Source organism: Arvicola amphibius, chromosome 3 (assembly GCF_903992535.2).
Source record: "Arvicola amphibius chromosome 3, mArvAmp1.2, whole genome shotgun sequence".
Classification (NCBI taxonomy): domain Eukaryota; kingdom Metazoa; phylum Chordata; class Mammalia; order Rodentia; family Cricetidae; genus Arvicola; species Arvicola amphibius.
The window spans coordinates 105935062-105946682 of NC_052049.1; the positions used below are offsets into that span (position 1 = coordinate 105935062).

At 36.4% G+C, this 11621-nt stretch overlaps 1 pseudogene; it reads left to right on the top strand.

Moving 5' to 3' along the window:
- Window positions 1–2569: 2569 nt before the first annotated feature.
- LOC119810040 lies at window positions 2570–3518 on the top strand (annotated as a pseudogene).
- The last annotated feature ends 8103 nt before the right edge of the window (window positions 3519–11621 follow it).

Genomic DNA, 11621 nt, shown 5'->3' on the forward strand with positions numbered 1-11621 from the left:
CTCTTGTGTCTCTTGTCCCTTTCCATTCTCACTCCCCCTCTAGGGTCTCCGTTGACTTACGCATGGGTCAGGACACTGGAATAGGAAATACAGAGGGACTGGGGACACCAGGACAATAGCCCATCTAAAACAATTGAGCAAAGCTATTATGAATTCAGAGAGACTAAAACAGCAAGCATGGGACCTTCATCAATCTGAACAATGTCCTCTGCATGTATACTATAGTTTTCAGTTTAGTATCTTGGGGATTCTTGAATGTGTAAACAAGTGGATCTCTGATTGTTGTACATTTTCTTGGGGTTCTTTTATTTTTCTCTTGTCTTGTTCAACTTCAATATGATGTTTTTTGTTTGATCTTATTGTATTTTATTTGGTTATGTTTGATTGTTATCTCCAGTTCTTTCTAATGAGAAACAGAAATAGAATAGATCTGGATGGGAGAGCAGGTAGGGAGGAACTGAGAGGAGTAGAGGGAAGAGAAACTATCCAGCTAAAAAGGATAAAAATATTAAAATAAAATAAAAAGTTAAACTTTGAGCTTTCCCTGAATTTTGCATTTTTTACATGCTATTACATTTAACTCTGACTCATGCTCAAATTCACACGGAAATTTGTGCTCCTATGGCAGCGGTATATCATGCAGGCAAGTCACTGCTGTAGATCACATGGTTTGTAACTTGGAGATGTTGATGACTTTGCTTCTCTGTAGTATGCAAAGCACCTTCTGACACCACAACACTAGTCAGTAGGGGCTGAAGCTACTATCTGGGCAGCAGCTCAATTTCCCTATGTTCAATGACAGAAGCAAGTGGTACCTTTAGAAATAGGACCTTCCTGGCAGGTTAAGGAAGGTAACTGGTATCTTCTCATCTCTCCTCGAGAGAGACCCAGTTGTCCTCTCAAGCTTCAGGGATCTATGTGAAAGAGGAGGCAGAAAGCTTGTAATAATCAGAGGTAGTGGATGGCTCCAAGGAAAGAATGCGTTCTGGACACAAGAGGACTGATGCTTCCAAGCTTACAGAGACAGATTACATACCCGAGAAAAGGACTTGAACAAATTTAAACTGGTCAAAATCCCAACACTGAGAAGGGGAAGTGGACATGAAGTCCAACACTGAATCAAGAAGCTCTTTTCTGAAGGAAAACAGAGAAAGAGTGGGTATGGGAGAGAATAGAGACAGGCGGAGGGGACTAAGAGGTCTAGAGGGAGCAGAAGCTGTAGTCAGAATATATTGATAACAAAAAATAAAAATAGAATGAAATTTTTAAAAAAAGGTTCCATAACTTCCCTAAACAGCACTACCAATTGGAATCAAGTGTTCAAGTACATGAGCATATTTGCACACACACACGCACACACACACACACACACACACACACACACACACAAACACACACACTATAGCTTTCAGGTAGTGCCAGAAGATAGGATGACTTCTTTTGACATAGACTATGTTTTACTTAATTTCTTATTCTCTGAGATATTCTGTTTGACAAGAAATTCAAATGGATATACAATGGTGTATTTCCATACAGGCAATATCACTGCAGTGAATAGGTATGTAATACAGGGCAGCTAATTCTCCATAGTGTTTCCCCAGAGAAAAAACTGGAGAAGCATGGGTCTTTCCATTTTTAATCAGGTCCCTAGGATTTTCATGGTCATAGAAACCTCTTGGGTCATAGTGACAGGTGGCTCTTTTGGCATCAGTAGATCTTATTTATCTCCCCAAGGATAGAGAAGACCCTCTGGGCAAAGCCTCTCCATTAGTTATGATCTCTAGCTAATGATTTCTCAGAACATTGGAGAGCAAACAGTGTGTTCTGAATCTCACAGTCCAGTATTCATTCCATACTAAAAGATTAGCATTAAGATGGTCTGCATCGTATGCCACTAAATTGGCCAGATGAGCAGAGCTATTGGAACACCTGATCACTGTTGTGAAAGGAGACTTAAAAAGGTCCACTCCTGCAGTCTCTATGCAAAAAGGTGATTGTTTTTGTTTGTTTTTTAGAAATTTCCTCTAAGGAAGCCAAGGAATCTTTGATATGCCTCATGTCCTCATCCAAACAACCATGGAATGTGAGGAAGGAGCTAGACTACCAAGGTAGAAGGGAAGCAGAGTGACTAGAGCAGTCTGCTCCTTATCCTCAAAAATATATATTTAATACACAAATATAAATTTATTCACTATTAATCCTTAAGGATATTAATATATTTTAGTATTTGGTAATGTGTTTATATGTGTGGGTACACACATTACATAGCTTGCTTGTGAAGGTCAGAAAACAATTTGCTGGAATGGGCTCTCTCCTTCCCAGTTATGGATCCTGGGGATAGAACTAAGATTATCAGGATTGGAGGCAAGTGATTTACTGTCTTCCTGACCCATTATTATACATTCCCTTAGTATTATAAGGAAAACATATCAAAATGTCAGTGGAAAAGGAAAGTACCCAGAAGGGTGTATTTGAGAATAATTTTCCATTCTAAGTATTATTACAGTGGCTGTACTGGAAAAAGGTAGGGTATTATCTTAATGTTCCCATTTCTTACCTTTTCATAGGGATGACCTGACAAGGAATGGCCTCCAGCAATGATTCTACCACAGTGAATGAGTTTATCCTGCTGGGCTTGACACAGCAGCCAGAGCTCCAGCTGCCCCTCTTCTTCCTCTTCTTGGGAATCTATGTGGTCTCCATGGTGGGAAACCTGGGCTTGATTGTTCTGATTGTTCTGAACCCTCACCTGCACACTCCCATGTACTACTTTCTCTTCAACCTTTCCTTCATTGATTTCTGCTACTCCTCTGTCATAACCCCCAAAATGTTAGTGAGTTTTGTGAAGCAGAATACTATCTCCCATGCAGAGTGTATGACTCAGCTCTTTTTTTTTCGCCTTCTTTGTTATTGATGAATGCTGTATTTTGACAGCCATGGCCTATGACAGATATGTGGCCATCTGTAAGCCACTGCTTTATAAGGTCACCATGTCCCATCAGGTCTGTTTCACAATGACAATGAGTGTTTATACAATGGGGTTTGTTGGTGCCATGGCGCATACAGTGTGCATGCTGAGACTCTCCTTTTGTGATGGCAACATCATCAATCACTACATGTGTGACATACCCCCTCTCCTGAAGCTCTCTTGCACAAGTACCTACATCAATGAGCTGGTGGTTTTCATTGTTGTGGGTGTCAATGTGATAGGACCTAGTTTGATCATCTTTACTTATACATTGATCATTTCCAACATTTCCCACATCCGTTCCACAGAGAGCAGGTCCAAGGCTTTTAGTACCTGTAGTTCTCACATAATAGCTGTTTCTATTTTCTTTGGAGCCTCAGCATTCATGTATCTTAAGCCTTCTCCTGTTGGGTCTCTGGGTGAAGATAAAGTGTCCACTGTTTTCTATACCATTGTTGGTCCAATGCTGAACCCTTTCATCTACAGTTTGAGGAACAAGGATGTCCATGTTGCACTGAGTAAGACTTTGAGGAAAAGCATGCTTATATAAATAGAAACTATTTTTTATAGATGCAATTGTAAGGAAATTCCAATTATTTAATAATATAGAAAATTAATTGTTCAAATCAGTTCACAGATCAAGACATGTGAAGCAAAGACTGAGTCCTTTATACTTTCTGAAATAGTAAAGTGAGTACTTCAGTTTTTGATTCTCTAGCTTACTTTCAGTTTTTTCTAATTTTTAATTTCTTTCTGTCTCATTATATAATTTTTCTCAAACTCGTGATTCTTTATTCTCAGCCTCCTGAGTGCTAGAATTTTAAGTGGACATATACAACTATATATGGTTTGTATAGATTTAAGTAGAAGTTCTGAGTTAATAAATTGAGAAATGACAAGGTTTTCCTTTTTTTTTTTTTTCTAAACTGGAAACATCTAGAATTCTGTAGAGATGTGATGGACATGAACTAATTCAGACGTCTAAGAGTTAATCTTTCTTAACTTAGAAATTCTCTGTTCAGTGTTAAACAAGCTTCTGTTGGGAGAGATTTCTTTCTTTCTCTAAGCGAAGAGGAAAAGCATGAATGTCCCAGTCAATATGATTTTCTACCCACTTTCAGTTCAAGGGAATTTGGCAAAGTAAAGTCAAATTTCCTTATTCTAATTCCCAAGGACAGGATACTAAATAGCAATTCAGTGTACAAAAGGAAAGGAACCTAACTCTGAGTGCACAATTCTGATTTCAGAAACACGGTGGATATGCTGGTAGGCTGTGTGTTCACTGACGAAATGTCTAGCTACTCATTCTAGCAATGCTCTGAAGAAAAGTTCTTTGAAAAATTTAATTTTATAATACTGATTAATTAGCAGGTGAATATTTCAATTGTATTATTTGTGTTTTATAGGTGTATATGGCAAAAATAATTCAGATTATATTAGAGTCTTTCTGAAATCAGTGGTATAGAGAGCCCCTGTTATTTCTTCAGAATTAGTGATCAGGATGGGCTTGACTAAGCAGTGGTTTGTGAGCTGACAAGTCATTGAGCACAAAGTGACAGCCACAGAGAGGACATTTCCAGCAAAAGTTGTAGATGGCACAAAATCTGACAGGCAATGAAAACTTTGATGCATATAGAAGGAAAAAAGACATGAATTCAGCTCCACATAATGTGTAAAGACACAAATTTAGAAATATGTACGATCTATGGAAAATAACTTAGAAGTAAAGCTGATGTCTTAAGTATCTGTAAGGGAAAAGATGAGTGCTGCTCAAAGACAATAACACTTCCTATGACATTAATCACGCGAAGGGCTATTTCATTTCATATTACATTGTTTTTACTGCATGGAAGTCCTATCTATGTTAATTGTGTACACACTCCCCAGATACAGTAAGCATTTAAGTGCTAATTTGTGGTGAAGTTTGTTATACAATGTGCCCATAATAATACAGAGTTGCTGTTTTCTGCATGCAGGGCCAGCTATTTCCCTAATATTCACGTGTTTGACTTAATAACAATAAAAAGGAAGACACGAAGTTGGGGGAGTATTGAGCAGGGTCACCAGGAGAATGTAGAGAAAAGTAATGCTGGGTGGATATGATTAATACACATATTATGACTGTATATACAAAACTTTCAAAGAAAAATATTATTTTTAAAATAAAATAATGACTTCTACATTCAAATTCATGTATGTAGTAGCTTTGTTTAATTATTAGTTATGGCGGAGTATTTAAAAGTTAATAATAACTTTTGACTCGATTCATTAAATTAAGTATAAGTGGATGCAATTTCAGTATATAGTTGGCAACTTTATTTTCTTTTAATGATACAAAATAGGATATTAACTCAAACATAAATGACATTGGTGTTTCAAGAAAATTAAGTATCATTTTTGTTTTGCTTTATTAAGGATGGTTAGTATTAATAAATCTCAGTTGAACTACTTCTTTGTAGTAAACTAACATCAACAAATAGATACAGGGTTATTAATGTGGGGATTATTTAAAAATCAGGTTTATAGTATTAGTTCTGATCTAATTTATTTTGATATCTTTATAATTGGAGGAATTATGAATTCAGTATATTCATATACAGTTGAAAGGTAGTTATTCCTAAAGCAAGTAGAGAAGCTGTCAATAATGAAACCCTGTGTAGAAACTGACCCTGTAAAGAAAACAATTCCAGTGTTTCCAGCACCCAACCTGCTATATTCTGACCTGGTGTTTTCAGTAGTAGTATTGAATTACACACACACACACACACACACACACACACACACACACACACACACACATACATTTTTGGAAACATATACTGAGAAAAACAAGACAACTAAAACAGAAGCCAAAATTCAAAATTTGGAGGAATTGGATATTAAGTAGATAACTTTTATTCCTTTTTAAAACTGGCACTTGGTATTTTTACAGAGTGACAATTTGATATATATTTTCAGTGACAATTTGCTACATATTTTCAATCTAAAAGGTAATTTGAAGCACACCAATTATGAGATCATAAAGTTTATTTGGAACAAAATAAGTTAGGCAACCAGCGAGAAATGGAAAATTCTAGTTCCTCAAAACATGTTCTTGAAGTGTTATCTGAGAAGATGTGTTCATAGCTAGCAAACCAGCTGTTAGAATTTTCAATAAGAAAACACAGGGCACTGACTGTTCATCAGTTTCTTTCCTAGACTTCAGCTACAAATTTTAGTAAGCAGGAAAGTCATCTCACCCAGAGTATTTATTGTCCTTATTACATCTTGGCATACACAGAAAATTAGTAGGCTAAATCAGAGTGATGTAGGTGATCAGGATCTCATGCTTGATGTGTCATGGTGACATTTTAAGACATTCCTTTCTTCTTTCCCACTTTCAGTTTAAAAAATTATCCTGAAGGCATTGGTTATATAATTGAAAGGCCCAGGTAGATGGGATGAGATAAAAGATCAGGGTCAAATTCTCGATAGCAATTTTGTGTCTCATTGGTTCCACACACTTAGTTACATAAATCTGTCTACTTAAGTGTTTCTGCAATACAAAATAATTTGCATACAAAAATGGATAAGTGGTCACAGATAAAATTGTTTGATTCATTTTCCTAAAATCTGTAATATTCTAGACTATAATTTATTTAAATTGCAGTTTTATCCTATGCCTATATTCTTTATTATTTTGAACAGAAAAATATTCTGTATGAAACAAAACTTCTTTGAAGCTTAAAAACACAATCTTTTACAGCAGTTTCCAATGTAAAACACATCTAAACTGGAAGGCTGGCTCAGTCTCTTGAAGGGAACCGAGCACTCTCTTCATGCAGTTCAAAACTGGCAAGCCAGGCAGTGGCGGTGCATGAGTAACATCATAGCACTTGGGAGCAGAGGTGGGTAGATCTCAGTGAGTTCAAAGCCAACTTTGTGTACAGACCGAGTTCCAGGACAGCTAGAGCCACATAGAGAAACCCTATCTTGGGAAAAGCTACTGGAGCTGTAACTCCTGGGGATCTAATGGCCTCTTTCTGGTCTCTGCTGGCACAGCTCTCATGTGCCCAAACTCACATTCATACACACAGTTATAAATATAATTAACATGTAACAATAATTAAAGAAAAATGAGTCCATGAATTTGCTAGAGGGCAAGGAAGTGTAAATGGGAGCATTTGAGGGAGAAAAGGAAAGGGAGAAATGATCTAATTGAATCATAATCTCCCAAAATTTAAAAATTCTATATACAGCTGATTTTTTAAAAAAATAAAAAAAAATTAAAATTCTTAAAATAGAAATAAATATAACCACAGCTGGCTGATATCCATGAGAGGCCGCCCGTGTCTGAAGAGAAACAGTAGAAGTAGAGTGGACGGGGTGGGGGTGAGAAAGAACTATGAAGAAAGAAGTAAGGGATGTAAAAACAAAAATTAAACAACAAAAATAAAAATACATAAGACACACATCAAATGTTTCAGGAAAGTATGACTTTCCTTTTAACGTTTGGTTTCACTCATTATATCTAATCCTCAGCAATGTGACCCAGCAATTTGTCGATTGATAGCAATTCATGATGTAGAAATATAAATATTATCATAATATAATGTTTTAATGTGGAAACCTATCTGCTTATATTTTTATTTAAAATCATATAAACAAAATGCTTAGCTCTATACTTCAACCATGTATTTAAGAGTTGATATCCTAGTCTTTTAAAGAACAATTTGGGAGACCTAGGTTCCTGACAACTCATTCTTGGCCTCTGGCTGTATCCTGAATTCAGAAGTCCCTTGTCCACAGAGAACTATAGTCATTTCAGCGTTTCTGTTCACTATAAAGTCAACCTAAAGGTTGCAGTAAGAAGAGTTAGTCTGAACTAAAATGAGGGTCACACTCTGTTAAGAACTTCCAGATTTAGGGAGTCTGTATTGGGACTAGTTATGTTTATGGATATCTTAGAAATAAATGTTAGGGTTATCTAGGTGGCAGTTGCATTATGCTCTAGATTCCCATGGTCCAAATATTTTTTGTAATATTATGCTCGTGATACTATAAATCCTTCATTAATATATACAAGATATGATAAAATCTCAGTATTTAACATTTCTTTTTTTTCCTGAATACACATAGACAAAAGTTTCTGCCCTGCCTGATTCCCACAGCCATTCAGTCCAAAAGAAACACACAGAGCCTTATATTAATTGCAAACTGTTTTGCCTATTAGCTCAGGCTTATTAATAACTAGCTTTTACAACTTAGTTTAAAATATAACTCTTTTCTATGCTTAGCCACGTGGCTTGGTACCTTTTCTCAGTGCAGCATTTTTTTTCTTGATTCCTCTGTCTTTGGGTGATGACTGCAGACTGAGCCTTTCCTCTTCTGAGAATTCTCCTAGTCTGGTTGCTGCACCTATACTCTCTGTCTAGCTACTGGCCAATCAGCATCTTATTAAACCAATATGAGTAACGAATCTTTACAGGGTACAAGAGCTTTAGCCCATGGCAAATACACATGATTTCGTTTCACTGAGAACATTTTAATGACTTCCTTCCAAGTATTTTTTATTAAAATAAAGATTTGTGCATCTGTATAGGTTGCATCTTGGTCATTCTGTATGTGTATATAATATGCAATAATCAAATCAAATGTAATTTTCTATATTTTCAAACATTGATCATATTTGTGTGCTGGTAATTTCATATTGTAGTAATTTTGAAATCCATTATTGAATAATTCTGGTGATTGTTCCATTCCATAGACTGAGGCTTCAGGTTTTTTCTGGTTTATCTTCTTTTGCTGTGATAAATACTGAAGGGTTCTCTAATACCCTCAAGCTTTGCAAACATGGTATCAGCAGGTCTTCTTCTCCTTTCTTTCCTCTTCCTTGCTAAACTAAGATTATATTCCTAATACTAGACACCAAGGTCTTCTCTCTTATTTGATCACTTCCCATTCCTTACAAAAACACCAAAATCCAACAATAAACATTCATTCTTTGACTACATTGGCTAACATGTCCAATCAGGATTTGCCGACTCATCCTGACACAAGCTTCCCTGTTTTCTTCTTTATAACGACTCCTGCAGAAACAGCTCCTGCTTCTTTTGCCCAAACCAGAGGCAGTTCCCAGTTCCCACTCCTCTTGTTACTCAAGGGAAATAAATCTTTGTGTTAAGAATTTGGTGTCTGTGTCTGTTCTGTGCTGACTCCAAGGCCCCCTTCCAGTACTATAACTAAAAACAACTTGGGAAGGAAACAGAGTATTTAACCTTAGCCTGCATGTAGTTTATCATTGAGGGAAGCCAAGGCAGAAACTGAAGCAGAGTCCATGGAGGAGCGCTGGCTATTGACCTGATCCCCTGCTCATGTTACTTTCTTTCCAGTCAAATCCCTCTGCCCAGGTATGGCACAGCCCCCAGTAGGTGTGATTGTATTACCCCAGTTATCAATCAAAAATGTCCAAAGGCATACACACAGTGTAGTCTAATGAAGGAAAATCTTCAGCTGAGATTCTTTCCTGCCATTTATGTCTAGATCTGTGTCAGGTTGAAAAGATGTAACTAGAATACTTTAAATTAAGATGATTCATTCATTGTTGTAGTTACTTTTCTCACTGCTGTGACAAAATGCCTTGCAAAAACATTTGAGAAGGGGTTTCTTTTGATTCATAGTTTGATGACACAAAGCATAATGGTAGAAAGAGAATGGTGGCAGGATCAGGAGATGGAGTCTGCTATTTAAGGTTGGAAACAGGGAGAGATGAATGTTGTTGCCAAGGTCACTGTCATTTTTTTCTCTGTCTGAGGTCTAGCACATAGAAAGGTCTGACCACTTTCCTGATTAGTCTGTCCATGGCACCTAAACCAATCTAGAAAATCTCTCATAAGATGTGCAGACATGCCATGCATAGATTATTTCATATCCTGTTATCACCATGAATCATCATAAGTCTACCTGTGGTTAATTTAATGTGATAACCTCTTGAGAATTTACATTTACTTTCCAGCACCCATCTTGTTGGTGACTAAACTTTTACATGTCCAGTGGCACATGCACATGTTACAATATAATCCTCTGTCTTTCTCAGGCTCTCTCTCTCTCTCTCTCTCTCTCTCTCTCTCTCTCTCTCTCTCTCTCTCTTTCTCTCTCTCTCCTCCCATAAAATTTAATAAGAAAAGTAAAATAATTGATAGACTGATTTGATCCACTATTGATATTTTCTTCACAAAGCAAGCCAGTCCAATTTTTTTTTAATTTAGCCTTTCTCAAGTCCTTAGGAGACAGGCAGAACAAATCCACACTCTTTTTCAGAGTATAATGCAAATGCATTCCACTCTAGCTTTCATATTGTTCCACTCTGAGATTAGAATGGATCTTAGTTTCTGCATTCAAGGCCCCTTCTAAGCCAAAACTTGAACGTCTTGTGTGTCTCTCTACAAAGCAATTCTATATGTTTATTAGGCATAGAGTCACATTCATCACACCAAATAAAGGATCCTGGTTTCAGTGTTCAGCATTAGTTAATTTATTGTTGTCATGACAAAATAGTCTACTAACATGAAGAAAGAAAGATTTATTTTGTTTCACAGTTGGAGCATTCAGTCTACCATGGCCAGGGAGGCATAAGAGATGGTGCCTGGTATAAGTTGGCCATCATATTCACATACAGGGAACATACAAAGTATGATCATCTTGCATCTTCTTTTTATTCAATCTGTGAATGGTGCCACTCATATTTACAGTATGTCTACCCCTCAGCTAACCTGATCTAGATAGTTTCCCATTGACATATCAGAGATCTCTTCTCTAGGAGATTCTAGATCCCGATGTCAATCTCATTGCCTTGGCAAATCTGAGTAAAACAAAACAAATGTGTCCGTGTTTAAATCATAAAAATGCCTCTTTACTAATAAAATTTCTGTTTGCTTTCAGAATAATAATTTTGATGTCAAAATGTGTATGGCCCTTCAGTATCTAATTATTCTACGAGAGTTGTAGAACATACATTTCTCTGAGGGATTTTATGGTTGTTGTTCCTTTAGTGGTGCCAGGAATTGAAACCAATCCTTGGAATAATGGACATATGAGGCAAATAATGTATGGTTGAACTTCATCCCTAAACAAAAAGTGTATATTTTAAACACATTTTACAACTAAAATAGCATTTCTTTATTATACTCAGGAGCATTTGGTTTAGAAGCGAGAAAATATAGTTGAAGAAATGTGGCTATAAAGACAAAATGAGGCTTTAATCTATCCTGTCTGTTTAAATCTGTCTGTTTATCTGCATATTTTCAGAAGGGAAGGCTGGAAAATAAGATCAAAACTATCATACTAGTAAGCTAGATCTCAGAAATATAGAAACTTCTTGGCAATTCTAATGAGTTATAGAGAATGTGAAGAAAAAAATCTGTGCTTTGTAATGACACAGATGCTGAGGATTTTGGGATGTAAATGCCTAGTTCAACATTTGTCATTAAGACCTTGATCTTTTACTCTTTTAAAATGATTTATATTAAAATATTAGGTTTTTTTAGTTTTTAATTTTTATTTTTTTAAAGAAAACAATCTTTTGTCATTATACATACCATTCCAAGTTCCCACTCCTTCCCCTCCTCTCATTCCCTCCACATACCTTCACCCCACCCCCATCCACTATTCAGAG